Raw genomic sequence first — 14,486 nt, 5'->3', positions numbered from 1 at the left:
CACAGTCCTCTTCCCCAGTGTTTGTGTTGTGTTTTTCTGAACTATCCTCAGTTTGCTTCTTACAGTGATACAAGCGTGAGAAATCTAAACCGCACACAAACTCGGTTTGTTTTCTGCTGTTTGTATATTCAGGGTTTGATGTTCTAGCTTTTGTTCTCAGTCCTGGTTCTGTCACTTGCACTGATAGTTAATTCCCTCTGTTTGGTTATCCTGCCTCCACTCTGTCTCCAGGTTTGATGTTAGTGACTTCCTGCTAATCTCGTGTGCTTTGTATTTAGCTTTACCCTCGTTCGTCCTCCTGTCTGTCAGAGCTTCTGTTAGTTCTCATGTTTTCCAGTGTTCATGTTTGGACTTCTGCTTTGCGTTCTATCAAAGTTCACTTCTTTAACCACTTACGTGCACATTCCTCCACATCATCATCATCGCTCGGGTCGATACACAAAGATCAGCAGACCAACATCCCATCAGTCTGCTAGCCAAACGTTCTGCTTTAGTCAAGAGCTCCTGCTTCTTGACGACTCATTCAGAAGAGACTTCCCGGGAACATCGGTTCACCTCACGATGTTGCTCCCACACTCTGGTTTCCTCGCGTTCACCTAAAGTCAGAAAATCTTCAAACTGATTGTAATTAATCTACAGAGATGACGTGCAGAGTGTGACATGAGCCGTCACTGCTCAGACAGAACGGCTAACTCCTTTGATGAGCTTCGCTCTTTCAGAATTCACAAGGTGAAACCAGGAAAACGAGGCTAACAACGCTGCATCGCCACTATCCGAGCGGCCGGTCAATCCAGCAAGGCCCAACTGGTTTAGCGAGCAGCAAAGAGCTTCCACCTTCCAGAAGTCCAGCTGGCTCTTGTGTTGGCAGCAACCGTCTTGTCCACACTTACTCAGCTTTCCACAGTTATATTAGCAACAGCAGCTACTCCAGATTCTGGCAGCAGGATGCCAGTTTCATTTTCTCCACCCTGCTTTTAAACATCCTTCAGTTCCCATCAAGCAGCAGGAAGCACTCACTCCATCTGACTTGTTATATCTGCCTGCTCCTCCTCCTGGCATAAGGTTGCCAAATCTTTCTCCTCCTCCACAGTTCAGCGTTGAACTGGATTGTTTAGCCCTGATACAACACACCAAACACATGTTCTCATATACATGCAAGCGTTGCTGCAGATGGGCTGATGGCCAAGCCACGCGTGACGGTTGCTCCTCGTTCAGTGTGGAAGCTGGAGCAAACGATGCACCAGGACGTCAGCTGTTCTTTTCATGTTTGTTTATCGAAGCCAAGGCGCCATCATAACATATACGCTGTAATCTCAATACAGCATTTGCAGCTCTCCACACACACGGTTACATGCAACAGTGATCAGATGTCTTGATCAATACTGCTGACTACAAACGAACATTAGGTGTTGCTCCTTTCCTCAGATGGTTCAGCAGGTTATTTAAGGCCAAACTTCTGATGCTTCTCAAACACATTAATCAGCGTTTTAAGGAGTTTTGCCATCGGAGCTGGAAGCTGGTGCGCTCTGAGACCACTCCCATCGTGCCCACCGCCTACTCTCCTTCTCTAGTTTAATAGACATGTCTGTGTGGAATAATTAAGGCTGGTTTAATCAGCAGTGTTTTTTCTTGTTGTTAATAACAGAAGACTTTAACCTGGCATCAAAAAACAAAACACCAAACAGGTTTTATGAGGGTCGACACTCATTTACAGTTTGTCCATCTGGACACATCATTTTGTATTAATTCCATTTATTCAGCTCTTTTTTTCTGAGGGCACATTTTGTGGAGCAGGTTCAAACAAGGAGGACGTGCACGACACGACATTTCAAGCCTGCAGCAAACGCCCTCTGTCTGCGTGCCAGCAAGTTCAGACGAGCGCTGAAAGTAATACGAGTGAGCACACTTCTGCAGTGTTTGCATGGAGCAGTTGTGTGTCGCTGTGCCAGACTGACAACCACTCAACCAAGGTGGACCCCCCCAGGCACAGGAGGGTGGACGCTGCTGCTGTGATCAGTTTCAAATGGCTCCTGAATGCACACAAACACCTCGTTTGCTCGATTGTGCTCAGTGTGTTCTTACTTTCAGATGTTTAGTTTCATTAAACTTCAGATCAATTAGACGTCTGCAGTATTTTCCACCGTCGAACTCGGTGTAGATGTTTGAGTAATTTAGTCTTTTACATGATGTGCTAATTAAAACGATCATGTAATTCTTTAGGCGCAGTCACAGCATCATCAGCAACAGCTACAGCTGATCCTGGATCTGCTGCTCTCATTGTTACTCCTGATGACAGCGTTCGTTGTTTGTTGCCCCAAAACAAAGATGGCCACGTTGTCTTCTTCTTCACATTTAATGAACATTTAAACATTTTTCTGCACGACGCATAATACAAGCCAACGAGCTGTACTGTGTTATGCAGTCAAGCATTCAAAGTCTTTTACAGCAGACAGAATAGTTTTTACCTTCACATCTGTTAAAAAGGTCTCAAACACCTTCTGGGTTTTTTGGGGCTTTTTGCAGAGACTGACAGCTATTTATCTTTTTAGCAAAGAGGGAGCTTTTCTCTGTGACTGGAATATAAAGCTGGGGAGGAAACTCTGATATATGAAACAGCTTCTCTGTAAAGAGGAGACGGTGCAGAGACTGAGCTGGAGAAATAAGCAGACTAAACAAGAGCATCTCATCAAGAAACAACAACAAAAAGCTTTTACTGGAACAGTATGAAGAGATGACACAAGTTTGAACAGCTCTGCCCTCTGTGGTCAAAGTCCCGTCTATTCAGAGAAACACAAACGTGTGAGGTGGGGAGAAACGGGCGAGGGAAAGCAAACTGTTGCAGGTTTTAACCACGCATGGCAGACTGTGACAAAATAGGTCCAAAAGGTTTATTCAGACTCAGATTGTGGACAAAGCACCTCGTAAATCACATAACTGCAGCTCGGTCCGTCCTGTGGTTTCCTACATGTTAGGAACACTTGGGTCAAATATGGATGCTTCAGAAGTAAAGACAGAGTGAACTGTTGTTATATGATCTCGAAGTTCAGCCCATTTATCAAAGGTTTGAGCGGTTTGTGGGCGTGGACAGGTGGACAGGTGTGAGCTTCTGCAGATGATACAGTCAAAGAAAGGAGAGCGTCAGAGGACGAGCCGAGACGTTCAGGGTAAAATTGTCACGGTTCTGGGTCCGTTGGACCCAGTATTTTGAGTTTATTGTGTTTTGATTTAAGTTTGCATCAGGGATTGTGTTCTTGTTCTCTTGTCGTGTTATGGTAATGTTTATGTCTATTATTAGAGTTCCATGTTTCTGTTTATCTGGGTTTAAGATGTGGGTTTAGTTTCATATGTCATTTCAAGTCTGTCTCTGTCTAGTCTGTGTCTTAGTAAAGTGTGTTTTGTTTCCTGTTTTATTGTGAAGGTCTGCGTCTCACGTGAGTGTGTTCAGTTTTACCTTTGTCTCGTCTTGTTGATTATTCCCACCTGTGTGTAATTCCCCTGTGGTTCTCTGTGTATTTAAGTCATGTCTTCCGTCATTGTTGTTGCTGGTCCGTCTGTGTTTCCACCCTGCCTCATCTGTGTGTTTCCCTGCAGTCAACCATCATCTGTTTCCGCCCGCTCTCATTCAGGTTTGTGCTTTGTAGTTTTAGTTGTTTCCCAGTATAGTTTAGTTCTCCGTGTTGCCGTTTGGCTCTCCTTTTGTGTTCAATAAATCACCTTTTACACCTTCACGACTGCCTGCGTGTGGATCCTCCTTTTCCTCGTCCGCACGGCTCCTCTCACTCGCCGTGACAAAAATAAGTTTCAGTGTAATTTTCATTTAAAAAAAATAAAGCCACACACTAAAACGCTCTCTTGACTATGACAACAGTCAGGAATGAAATCTAAGGACTCTCTTGCTACTTTGATGGACACTGTGGATGTGATGATCCACATCTAAAAGTGGGTGTTATGTTTCAAAAGCCTCAAACGTGGGCTCTTTCCTGGGTGCACGTGGGTGCACGTATGCAGGTCGTGCTGAACAATCCCTCGTCTGAAGCAGCGGCTGCAACATCGTGTCTGAGGACGCTTTAATTACTGCCAGCTTTGCTTGGCTCCATCTCTCCTATCCCAGCATCCTCCTCACTGTGCAAAAGTTCACACAGATTATTATGATTAACACAAACTTGTTAGTGTTGATTAGTCTTGATCGAGTCCTCCGGGAAACAGAGACACTGCTCCTGTTACATCTGGACAACGCCGTCCTTGCTCAAAGACTCAGGTACACTTGAGAAACTTTGAATTGTACCTGAATTATTTATTTGGCCGTCGCTGATTTTCCCCCAGCTGTGTCAGGAAAACTCAGAACCTCAAAGCGATGAAAGATGGCCAAATGGAGATCTCTGGAGACTGAAGCACCTTGAATGGGTTCATCATCACCAGGTGATCACTGGAGCCCCAGAGGGGACTTGAACATCAGAAGATCTAAAGAGCTGCAGCTGAGACTGCACATCTAAATATGTGATGATGATGTAGCTTCTTCACTGGACAACCTGAGTGTGTGACACCAACCCTGTCTGTGTCCCCGTCTACACGCTGACTGTGCAGAAGTGGTTCCACAGTGAGTACGTTTCCCTTCACAGATGGTTTCACTGCACAGACGCTGCGATAATACAGCAAAAATGTCCAGCAAGTGAAGCTCAAATAGCAATCACAATGAAATACAGCGAAATATTTTCAAGGTTATTCTGTGAGCAAATTGGCACAGGAAAGAAAACATGTGCATATGGAGTCGGATTCTTCTGGGTCCGAAAACAAATAAATAAATAAAATACCAAAATAACACCTGTGGCACACTGTTGAACCCACAGGGGGCGCTATGAAATAGATTCTCACTGAACAACAGAATTAAACAGAGATCTCCACATCAGGAGCTGATGGACTAGTCGAGCCTGCAGCTCTTTCCCAGCACAGTCCAACGCGACAGGAGAAAACGCTTCGTGTCTCGTGGTTTAACACACCCATGGCTAGAATACTCGCAGAGCCACGACCCTGCATGCATCCCAAACACTGCTGACTTCAGTCTTGAGATTCCAGAAGTGGAAAAAGCAACACGCAGAGAAGGCGAGTGACTGCACGTGCAACAGGAGAGGCTGACATAAATGCAGTGATGGCGTAGAAAGAATATGAGGAGAAAAAGCTAATGCATCTTTAATGAGAACTGAAGAACACAGTGAGCAGGAAAAACATACCTGCGTAAAAATCCTTGCAGTTAACTGCGAGTGTTTCACAGCGGGGTCCCGGGGGATAAGAGACGCCGACATCAGGGGAAACTTCCTGGCTATGTTGGATGGTAACCATGACCCAGTGACAGGGCCTTGCTATGCAAAACACTCAAGCCACCAAATTCACAATGAAGTTCTAGATGCACTAGCTCAGATGGCACGCTCCTTCATTATAAATGAGGTCAAGGAAAGCGAGACGTTTTCCCCGATGGCAGAACAGATCTGCTTCGTGCTGAGCTTCTATCATACAAGAGAACCTGCAGGCCGCCTCGATGCTGCAGGACTGACAGAAAAAACTATCTGAGCGATGTGACCAGGTCTGCAAAAGTCATCTGTCGGGCTGCTTCTGTCACGAGTGGAGAGCACTTAATGCATTTAATGTCCGTAGCAGTGCTCAGAGTCTTGATCTGGTTCTTGAGGACACAATTGAGTTGACCAAAGCGCTTCACAATCAGTTAAAAACAAGAGAAAACAGTAGAGAAACAAATATAGAGAAATGAGAAGACAATGAATTAACAATAAAAACATAAAACAGGCCTGATGGTACTCAAACCGACCTCGAATTAAAAGCCAAAGTAAAAAAGTGAGTTTTAAGACACGATTTAAAGCAGTTAAAGCAGTCGCACAAGCTGAATGCTTTTTATGTTGTTGCAGAGATTAGATGCATTAATGTGTCGCTCTCATGTTCACACTACGTGGCTTCACACGAGCACACAGAGCTTCAACAACAAGAGATAAGGTAGCCTGCCATCCTATACTTGATGGACGTGTCCTTGAGGAAGCTGCAGGAGAAAACAGCGGAGACAGAAGTGTTGTCAAAACGAGAGAAATGAATTTTACTTTGAAGTCTTAAATACTGCTGAAATGTGGAGACAGATCCCATTCAGAAATACAAAGTAGGGCTGGGCTGTATCATACCGTTCACGGTAATACTGGTACAATGTTCGGCAACGACAAGAAAATGAAACATGGCGATAGAATATGGGTAAAACGCGCATGCGCAGTGCCTTTGTTTTCATACGCACATGGCGAAAAAGACACAGCGGCGACGGAGAATGAGAAGGTCGACAAGGTGCTTGCTTCGGCAAGCGCGTACGCTAAGTTGGATATGATACAGAGAAGATTAGCATGGCCCCTGCGCAAGGATGACACGCAAATTTGAGAATAAGAAGGGCGAAAGCGGATCGTTCAATGAAACTGATGAACCAGAACTGGTTTGTAAAAATGCTGCAGCTTCACTGGTGTGGAACTGGTTTAGCTTTCGTCCGTCAGATACACAACAAAGCACTATTTTTGGTAGCGCATGCTAGCGGGCCGTCGTTATTACCGTGTTGTTTGGAAAATACGGCGCACTTAAAATCAATCCTTTGATTTTTCTGAAAGTCGACAGAGCCCCTTATAATCCCGTGTGCCTTATGTATGAACTCTGGTTGTGTTTACTGACCTGGAAACGATTTTATGTGCACGGCGCTCAAAAATCTGTCAAATGTTTCAGTACGACTTTGCTAAGCTACGAAGCCGCACCGCTTGATGGATTGTCGGAGCATTACGGCTATCGTAGGCGGGGCCTCGCGGAGTGATACGTACTGTGCTTCAGCATAATGTTACCGTACTGTGTGTGTTTAACCTCTTTTTAAGTTTTGTGGATGTTATACATGGTTATGCTGAGGATGTGTCGGCCAGTTTCCACTGGAAATGTCTTTTGGTTAAACTGTCAGCGAGGAATTTGCACTGTTAAATGTTTATATAACTTTAATGCACATAAAAAAACAGCTGCTTGTTGAAGTGGAAATACATTGATGTTGTTTTGCACTAATAAAGCTGTGGAGTTGTAAAGTATTTTGTCTAGAGTCAATTATATCGTCAGTTATATCGTTAAATCGTACAAATTTTCAAATGTATATTGTGATAAATACTTTTGGTCATATCGCTCTGCTCTAATACAAAGCAGTGCAGACATGGACACACTGTCATGTCCTCTGAGCAGGGACACTGTTGGTAGCAGCATGTTCTGCCCGGTGCTTGATAACATGCTCAGTGAGCTAAAGAGATGATTCTCTAAACCAAAATGTGACACAATGATGGGAATCCAAGCCTTAAAATCTTCAAGTGCTGCAAACATCAGGTACACCAAAGGAAAAGAGTCTTATAAAGGAAAAGCTCAGTAAAATCAGTGAATCTTCGAAAGCGATATTCCACGAGCTGTGAGTACTGCTTCCTGTGAACGTAGCTCTTCCACACTGAAACTGGTAAAGTCACTCGTGAGATCATGATGAGGACAGACTGAGCAGTCGGGGTGTCTTAAGTCTGCAGACGGGTAAAGTCTCGCAGGATACAGCTGAATAAACTGCAGACACTGAACGTTTGAACTGATATATAAGAAAATATGAAGACCTTCATATGTGCCTTGGGTGGAGATTGCACCAAAGGCACACAAGCTACTAAGATAAGTGGTGCTAATGTATATGGGAAAAATGCTAATGCTACAAAGCTAAGGTGTTTGCGTCACTAGAGGCTGTGCATCTCTTTCTAAGCCCGTGCAACACTGTTAACTCAGGAGTGGTAAAGAAACAATATGAAACAAGTGTTTCAGCAGGCTGTCGCACACACCTCTGGTTTCGACCACATTATGCACGTGTCACTTAGCCCCACGTAGCTAGTGTGTGTGTCCTGGATGCAGTCCTCTAGGGGAGGTCTTTTCATTTTGTCAGCTGAAGGTGTCGCAGCAGTTCAAATGGATTCAATCCAATTTTATTTATACAGCGAAATCACAGCAACAACAACAAGGTGCTTTATATTGTAAGGTAGACCCTGCAATAATGCATACAGAGAAAAACCCAGCAATCATATGACCCCCTATGAGCACTCTGGCAACAGTGGGAAGGAAAAACTCCCTTTTAACAGGAAGAAACGAGTTAATATTTTATTTATCCTTGGCTGGGAAATTGCTGTAAATAGCTCAAAGAGCCAGGTCCTGTACATGTTCCTGATGATACGGAGAATGAGCTCAGTGTTTGATCATCATAAGTTGAACATGTCCTCTCAGCACAGCAGTAATACACAGTGTCTGTACTACATTAGTGTAAGCAAGGAACACTCATTATTGGATCTTTTCCACCACTACATGCGCTCCAAATACTGCAGAGGTGTGTGGTGTAGGTGTATAAATAGCCCTGTATTTTCTTGGGAGACATGCATGCATCCTGGCCACCCCACCCTAAAACTCCCTGTCTGCATCACCGCCTCCTGCCACATCTTAACGTGGTTAGACATCGCTTTCCAAAAGGCGGGGCTCCTGTTTGCAGCTGGATCACTTTTTGTTCTTCCAAAATTAAGTGAAAGTGCATTGAAGTCGTGCAGTTGCTTCATTTTATGTCTTACTGGTAACACAAAACTGTTACACATCACTGCACAGGTTTCACACAGGAGGTCCCACACTTCTATGTTAGGCGTAAATGCTTTGAAGCAGCTTCTCTTACCTTCTGCTTGGTATTATGGATCTGCATAAACTGTTTACTGCAAGGGGAGTGAAGTGGAAACCAGACTGTAGCAACGCCTCTGCTGAAGCAGAGAGAGCAGAGAGGACGACTGAGAAGGCAAACACAATCAGTGCCTCAGCGTAAACACAAGCCCCCAAAAGGGAAGCAGACCGCAAACATGACACGAGGTTAAATGTCAGGTGATATTTCAGGCGATGCAAGACATGAACATATGGCACGCAGTATGAAGGGGGGCAGGTGGGCATGAAAGCCTTACATCAAATGCTGCATGAGATTCATTTTCAGTAAAAGCACATCCAGGAAGAGACACATAAGCATAAGAAGGCACAGAACATTTATAAATATGATGTTTTTATTAAGAAAACAAGATTAAAAACAGGCTCCTATGATGGTCGCAGGGATCCTTGAACATGCAATAAATAAAGATATAGGAGACAGACTGACGTCTCACTAAGGAAACAGGGCTTTATTTATGGAAACATGACAAACACAAGACTCATCTGCCAGCCTCCTCTCAGGGGGCAGGAACAGGCTGTAACAATCAGAGGTCTGATAGCACATCAGGCCCAGGTGGACCTCGTCCGCTAATTACACTCAGATCAGATCAGAAGCCGTTAAAGGACACACACACAGCCAGACACAAAAACCAACAGCTGAGAACGAGGAACAGCTGAAACCAATCAAGAGAATTAGGACGGACGTGCAGGAAATCCGTGAACACGACGCCACAGAAACCATCTACCAGCGTAACAGAGACAAGACTGAGAGAGACAGAGACAGGACGCTCCGGAGGACAAACAAGTGAGACAGGAAGCTCTGGAGGACAAACAGGTGAGAAGGGGGAGGAGCTCCGGAGGACAAACAGGTGAGAAAGGGGAGGAGCTCCGGAGGACAAACAGGTGAGACAGGGGAGGAGCTCCAGAGGACAAACAGGTGAGACAGGAAGCTCTGGAGGACAAACAGGTGAGAAAGGGGAGGAGCTCCGGAGGACAAACAGGTGAGACAGGAAGCTCTGGAGGACAAACAGGTGAGAAGGGGAGGAGCTCCGGAGGACAAACAGGTGAGACAGGTGAGGAGCTCCGGAGGACAAACAGATGAGACAGGGGAGGAGCTCCGGAGAACAAAGAGGTGAGAAAGGGGAAGAGCTCCGGAGGACAAACAGGTGAGACAGGGGAGGAGCTCCGGAGAACAAACAGGTGAGAAAGGGGAGGAGCTCCGGAGGACAAACAGGTGAGACAGGGGAGGAGCTCCGGAGGACAAACAGGTGAGACAGGGGAGGAGCTCCGGAGGACAAACAGGTGAGAAAGGGGAGGAGCTCCGGAGGACAAAGAGGTGAGACAGGGGAGGAGCTTCGGAGGACAAACAGGTGAGACAGGAAGCTCTGGAGGACAAACAGGTGAGACAGGGGAGGAGCTCCAGAGGACAAACAGGTGAGACAGGAAGCTCTGGAGGACAAACAGGTGAGGAGCTCCGGAGGACAAACAGGTGAGAAAGGGGAGGAGCTCCGGAGGACAAACAGGTGAGACAGGAAGCTCTGGAGGACAAACAGGTGAGACAGGGGAGGAGCTCCAGAGGACAAACAGGTGAGACAGGAAACTCTGGAGGACAAACAGGTGAGACAGGGGAGGAGCTCCGGAGGACAAACAGGTGAGACAGGGGAGGAGCTCCGGAGGACAAACAGGTGAGACAGGGGAGGAGCTCCGGAAGAACCAGAACTTGAATATATTAACTAAGGAGTCAAAACTCACTGCTCTACAAGATTAAGAAAAATCCAAATAAAATTTAGTGTCCACTGAAGCATAACTCATAGAAGACGAAGAAAGAGGGTCAAAACTTGACATTCCACCTTTAAGGCTGGTGCTTTACATAATAACAGGTAACAATAAAAGGCAGCAGCAGCTTGTTTTGAGCAGTTCAAATATAGAAAGGAACCAAAATGAGGAACCCCGCTGCTTCTCTCTGCATGTCATCAGACAGTCATTCACCGTTCTTCACCACAGCTGCTAAACGGCCTCTTTGTGTTGCTTCAGTTTGTACGTGTGATTGCTGTGCTGCAGTGTTCAACCTCCTTCAGCATGCAGGAGTCACCGTATCTCTGCTTAAGAGCAACGGACAACTTCTGGAGCTGAAAACTGAAGCCAATACCTGCGATCCCTCTGCAGGGAGTCAGTCCAGTAAACATGTTTGACTCCTCATCCAAAAACGGTCCTGCAGAACTACGCTGAGTGCAGTTTCTCTCTAACTCATCCTGCTGGTTAATGAAGTCACAGATCTGGGCGCATTAATTGACAGATGTTGATGACTGGAGTACATGACTCTGAGTCATTACTCCGGACCTCTTCATTCCATTGGTGCCCTTTGGAGCATCTTTAATGGATACTCTGACTGACATATTGACTTGCTGTGTGGGACATCCCAGAAGTTGATGTTCAGTTTCTTATGTTTTATTCCGTCAATTCTATTTATGCAGCACATTTAAAAAATACAGGTTAACCAAAAAAGTAATTTAGAAAAGTTGAAACATATGAATAACCATGAGAAAATTCAAACCAAGCAAAAAACAGTAATGATAAAAATGTATTTTTATTCATATAACCACAAATCACAGCAACAGTGAGCCAAAGGTGCTCTGTACTCACCTGCAATGATACAGAGAATCAACAATCAGACAACAGTGGGACGTATTAAATCTTTGTATTCTTTACAGCCAAAAAAGACAAAGCTCAAAGTGGTCAAACTCAAAAGATGATCTTTAATTTTACAATATGGAGACTCAGCAGACACACAGACACGTCAGCCAAAGTCTGAAGCAAAACAGGAAGCTTAGTTATTTCTATACTTCATCTAGACGTCACACACACTTTAGGTTTCGATCAAAGACTCTGCTTCGTTTCACTTTCTGGCTGCAGCTCCTATTTTTGCAAAAGCATGTAGTTTCCTGTCAGTACTTTTAACTCAAACTCAAAGCTGGCCCTCTCTTATACACAGAGATGGGCAGTAACACGTTACTGTAATCCGATTACTTTTTCAAGTAACGAGTAAAGTAAGGGATTACTATTGCAAAAACGGTAATTAGATTACCGTTACTTTCCCGTAGGAACGCTGCGTTACTGCGTTACTAAAACCGTGATTTTTTGCGAGAATGTCTGATGACAGTGACGTAAGCGAGTGCGCCGTTCGTGACAACAGCTGTGTGCAGATCAACAATGGATCACATATCGATTGTGGGAGAGAGTATGAGCGTGCAGCGTTTAAAGTGTGGAAGTACTGACCTTACTTTGAGTTTGATTCCATAAAAAGTGACAAAAACATTAGTGTCCGCTGTGCGTGGGAAGAAAACTTCTTTTTACAGCGAAAAAACCCCTAAACTTCCAACAAGCACCGAGTAGCTACGACGTAATGGGAAACTCACAGAGAAACTCGCGGATTCTTCCACTGACCGCTGCACACCTGCACCAGGGTAAACCTCCGCCTACCCCACTCCTGCTTTACAGGTGAAAATAGAGCAACAGGACCGCTGAGTCTTTGACTTTATTTATTTTCTGCTGTGTTTTACTTGCATCTATTTGAAAGACTGAGTGTAAACACAAAAAATATTTTATTTTATGTGCTGGAATGTGCAGAAAATAGGTTTAAATGTTAAACTAATTTCTTCCAGTCAGAGAATGTTGCATATAATAAAATGTTTGCTTGATGCATAAAGTTAAAAGATTAAAACTAATAAAACAAGTTTTAAAAAAAGACTTTTCCATTTAATTACATTTTGTATGATGATTATGCAGAAAAAGTAGAATTGGGCTGAAAGATCTATCGCTTTATCACCTACTCAGGTTGTAAATCCTGTTTTTAAAAAGTAACTAAGTAATTAATTACTTTCGAAAATAAGTAATCAGTAAAGTAACGGGATTACTTTTTCAAGTAACTTGACCAACACTGCTTATACATAAAACAATATAATCAGCAGATAAGCTTTCAGATTATATATTTAAATCCCAACAGAAGGAAAAACTCCTCAGACAGAACCAGGCTCAGGGAGGGGGCGGAGCATCTGCTGTGACCAGCTGGGGGTGAGAGGAGGGAGATGGGACAAAGACAGGCTGTGGAAGAGCGCCATATAATTACATTATATAAATAAATGAAAAAATAAAATAAATATTTTGTTATATATAACATAAGAACAATAAAAGGAGTAAAAAAAATATAAACACAGAAAATCTAAAAAGCTTCAATCATCAGTTCATCCTTTCACCTATAAAAGGTAACTTATGGCTACAAATAAGCAGCCCTGCAGGGATCAAACCGCTAACATACGCTTTCATACTGTTGATGTTCAAAGGCCCTGCCCCCTCATGATCACAGGTTCAACATGAAAAATTAGCACCGCAGGTGGACCCAGGCACAGGTGTGGGGATGGAAAAGCTCACGTAGTGCCTGCACAGACCTGCGTGGGGTTTCTGATGGGTTTGCAGCTATGACGTACATGCAGTGTAAATGTATACAGTGTATATGTGTGTATATATACACTATGTGTATACACTGTGTGTAATGTCTATATGTTATATCAGGGAACAATGATTTATGACTTATTTGTGCAACTTTTCTGATTATAATATATTTTTATGTTACTTTTACTGTATTATTGAATCGAAACAGTCACCCTGTAAATGTAATAAATATACATCTGACGTCACCTACAGCTGTGCAGAAACCTGGTAGGTGGAGCCTGATGGTGTTTGGTTAAACTTTGCTTCTGTCAAACGATGTGGAGGTCAGTGTGCAGGCAGCAGCTTTGACCTCTCGCAGCAACACACCAGCTAATGTCAGGCGCTGACCCCTCACACATCCACGCACGGTGTCTGTAACCTTTGACTTCTGCTATTATAGACCAGTTCAAACACGATGCTTTATATGACAGACGTGTGCAAACTCAGTGAGGATTAAGATCCTGCCCTGAGCTCCGAGCCCACGTGATGCTGGTTGTTTCAGCCAGTGTTGTAAAAACCAGCTGTGCATGCATCTGTGTGTCTGACAAGCAAACACACTCCTCCACACTACCACCAGCAGCATCTGTTGCTATGCTACCACAAGTCAGCCGAGGGTGTGCTGTGGGTTGAAGTCAGTGCAGAAATTACACCGCAGGTTACACCGATGGAACCGAATCCTCCTTCACTGCATTCATACAGTGCGAACAAAGGAAACGACAGCGCCGAGTGCTCTGCGCAGAAACACGAGCTGGAGAAAGCAGTCGCATCGATGTCAGGACGAGAGAGTCTGAATCTTTCCAGCAGCAGATTAGCTCAGTTATCAGGCTGATTCAGAGTAAATGATCTGCATTTGTCTCAGCGAGGTATTCGATGTAAGCTGACTTGAACGGCCGATAATCCGGCTTTAAATCAAGTTTAGCAGCTTCCTGCAGGTTGGCCTCGTCTGCTGACGTGGCGAAAAAAGACGGCAGCTGCAGTTTGTGCTTTTTAATACATCGAATCATCCAACGGTGAACAGCGACACAAACGGACTCACAGAAAGGAGTTGTTAACGGCGCACACAGGCCCCGCTGCCTCCGCCGGTGGAATTCAGCCTATTGTTGCATACCAATCCAATCAGCACCAGTTCGGCCCCATCCATCACACTCAACACTATCAGTCTAGTCATTAGCGGTGCTGCTGAACCGTACGGCAGTTTCTGTTAACCCAAATGAGATGTCTGCAGTGCTGCCTCGCTGTTT

General features: G+C 44.5%; 1 pseudogene; it reads left to right on the top strand.

Annotated features, from left to right (window-relative positions):
- The first annotated feature begins 6,335 nt into the window (after nucleotides 1–6,335).
- LOC111500469 (U6 spliceosomal RNA) lies at nucleotides 6,336–6,450 on the top strand (annotated as a pseudogene).
- The last annotated feature ends 8,036 nt before the right edge of the window (nucleotides 6,451–14,486 follow it).

This window comes from Maylandia zebra, linkage group LG5 (assembly GCF_041146795.1).
Source record: "Maylandia zebra isolate NMK-2024a linkage group LG5, Mzebra_GT3a, whole genome shotgun sequence".
NCBI classification, from domain to species: domain Eukaryota; kingdom Metazoa; phylum Chordata; class Actinopteri; order Cichliformes; family Cichlidae; genus Maylandia; species Maylandia zebra.
The sequence above is the reverse complement of the archived record's forward strand: the minus strand, read 5'-3'. Positions and strand labels throughout refer to the sequence as shown.